Raw genomic sequence first — 2,776 nt, 5'->3', positions numbered from 1 at the left:
GTCTGTCGGCTTTCCTTCTTCTTTTCTTTTTGCTCCTCTGTATCCCTGCCCTAGGCCCGCAGCCGGCGGGGCGAAGAGGACAAGCGAGCGGAGCTGAAGCCGGGGGACCCTTTCTCCTGCATCTCCCCAGAGGATGGGGCAATGCCGAGGCCATGCCCAGGTCAGTGGGATCGGGGGGCGGAAGGGGGCAAGCAGCGGCACTCCCGGTCAGCGCAGCCTGCGGCTCCCCTCTCCTCGTCCCGTCGGAGGCATTAGGGGGTTTCCGTCTATTTGAGAAGGGGAGCAGTGGGAAAGCGGGAGATGGCTTCTGCCATTTTCGTGCTTTTTAACTCTTCCTGCTTAGGGCTGCGGTTTGCTATCATCGTCCGGGGATGGAGGCACAGGCTGGGGAGAGAAGAGCCCCTGCCCGCCCGCTGCCAGTGGGGCAGGACCCCTCCTACACCTCATCCCACCCCATCCTACCCCAGCGTATCCCACCCCATCCCCGCCCAGCCCAGCCCGCCTCTGCCCGGCGAGGGCTCTTCTCCTCTCTGCAGGCCGAGGAGCCGGGAATACTCAGAGGGCTTAAATAAATGATGTACAGCGCCATCTAAAGTTGTGCATTTCTTTTTCCCTCTTTTTTTTTTTTTTTCTTTCTTTCTTTCCGATGGGATTGGAACATGAACTCGGGTCTTCCGCACTGAAGAAAATAAAGCCGTCCTTCAAGGTGCGAGCTCCACTGCTCGCGGGGAAAGCGGTCGGCGAGAGCCCGGACCGGCGGGGGGAACTGCAGAGTTCGGGGGTTGCATTCAGATTCCCCCTAAGCCCCACTTCACTTGCCGCTCTCGGGGGGGACACAGAGAGATTGCTCCCCTACTCCCCCTCGCTCCAATTTCAGTTCAATCCTCTGCCTTTGCCATACACTCCGTCTCGCACTCCCCTGGGGCTGTACAGGCGAAAAATGGCATTTCTCCTTAAAAATCGAGTAACGGGCCGAATCTGGCCCGGACCTGCCGAGGGTAGAGGGCACCGACCCGCTTCGCTTCCCCTGTCCGCGGGAATAGGGTGATGCTCAGGCTGGCTCTCGGCGTGGGTCGAGCAGGGCTGTCGGCCCCCCCGCCGCCCCCCGTCTCGCCGACAGATCCCAGGACCCTACCTGCAGCCGGGAGCCGACTCCCTGGCGCTGGGGTTGCCCGAAGGCTTGAGGGCTCCAGAGGAGGAGGAAGAGGAAGAAGGGTTTCCTCAGCCGCGGGGTGTCCAGCCAAGCTCGGATGAGCTGGACAAGTCAGGAGTAAAGCCGACGAGGGAAAATATAGGGCAGATTAAAGGAAGCCAAAAGAGGATTATTTAAACAAATCAGACTTTTTAATGTAATTACGCTTTTAGGATTTCTCATGGAGAGCAGCTGAGCGGGGCATATTGGTGAATCGGCGCAGGCCAGCGAGGTCCAGGTGCGTCCTCGCTGGCTCCACGAGTGACCTTGGTCCCCTGCGGGTGCCAAGGGCAAACAGACCCGCGGGGAATCCTCTCCTGCTGGCAGTCGGGCGGGGGGGAAGACCTTCACCCGGGGCTCAGCACCAGCCCTAGATGAGAAATGAGAGTAGAAGGTGCAACATCCTCCGCGTAGGAAAGGGACCAGGTGTGCGCGGAGCGGCGGGGGGAGGCGAGGGACACGCACCGGGCCCCCGGCCTGGGAGGAAAGCTGGGGGATGGACGGACGGATGGGACTGGGGAGCCCAAGCCCCAGGAGGACCACCCGCTAGCCCAGGCGGAAAAGCCTTGGAGGAAAAACGCTACCTTCCCCCTCCTTCCTCAGTGCCTCGGGGGTCTGTTCCCCCACACCCCGACCCTCGGGAGGCAGCCGCCCTTTTGTGCGATGTGAATATCAGTCAACACCCAACAGACAACCCCCAGCACCCCGTCCCCCCTCCGCTGGTGCAAGGACGCACTGACCCTTATTTCTCCGTCCAAGGCACCCCGAGAGTCGGGCACAATCGTTCCAGGCCCCCGGCCCTGGCCCGACGACCACCCCCCGGGAGGGCGCGGCCTGGCGGTCTGCTGATTTGCATATGCAAATGAGGCGCGGGGGAGGAGGGGAAGGCCACGCGTGGTCCCCCCCGTCGGTCACCTCCGGCCGGGGCTCAGATCCCGCTGCCTCCTGTCACGGAGCTTGTTCCTTTGTGCCGCCTTTCGAGGAATCAAAGCAGACACGGTTGTGACACGTAGCCCGGAGGGTCAGAGGTCAGATTTCACAATCCCAATAACAATGATTTCTAATAATGTTTATCTTGCGGGTTCCGACGGCTGGGAGCTTTACAAGAGGGCTTTGCTCCCCTCCCCTCTGCTTGGAGGGCCGTGGGTGCGGGGGGCTCTCGCCTCGGCTCCGGCCGGGGGGAGATGCGCTTCCCACGGGCACGGAGCGCCCCGTCCACCTCGCCGAAGGGCGCTGGGAGCCAGACGACGGTGCCGGGGGTCGGGCCTCCGGAGTCCGGCCCCGGCCCCGGGCTCCCTCCGTACTTCCCTGCGGTGTTCGAGGCTACGACGGAATTAAGCGAGGGAATAGCACAGTGGTTTACAGTGAAAATTGCCAAGCACTCACCTCTCCCTCCCCGTCGGGTAAGGTCCGAGGCAGCGCTAGTAAATGACTGAGCGGAGGTAGGAGCTCTGCTCGTCGATCATTTGTCCGGAGTCGGTCGCGGCTGGGGGGACTACAGGGACCAGCCTTGCCCCGGGACCCTCCCCCCCCGAGGCGCTCAGCCGCGTCCGAAGCCACCGGCGGGGGCCCGGGGGGGGGGGG

General features: G+C 62.9%; 1 long non-coding RNA gene across 1 annotated transcript; it reads left to right on the top strand.

Moving 5' to 3' along the window:
* The first annotated feature begins 6 nt into the window (after positions 1 to 6).
* LOC108448137 lies at positions 7 to 588 on the top strand. Its single transcript, XR_001863917.1, has 2 exons — positions 7 to 160; positions 344 to 588. It is a non-coding gene; the product is annotated as an uncharacterized LOC108448137 (long non-coding RNA).
* Positions 589 to 2,776: the final 2,188 nt, after the last annotated feature.

This window comes from Corvus brachyrhynchos, unplaced genomic scaffold, assembly GCF_000691975.1.
Source record: "Corvus brachyrhynchos isolate BGI_N302 unplaced genomic scaffold, ASM69197v1 scaffold126, whole genome shotgun sequence".
In the NCBI taxonomy this organism is placed as follows: Eukaryota; Metazoa; Chordata; class Aves; order Passeriformes; family Corvidae; genus Corvus; species Corvus brachyrhynchos.
This window is presented reverse-complemented; position numbering and strand designations above follow the sequence as displayed.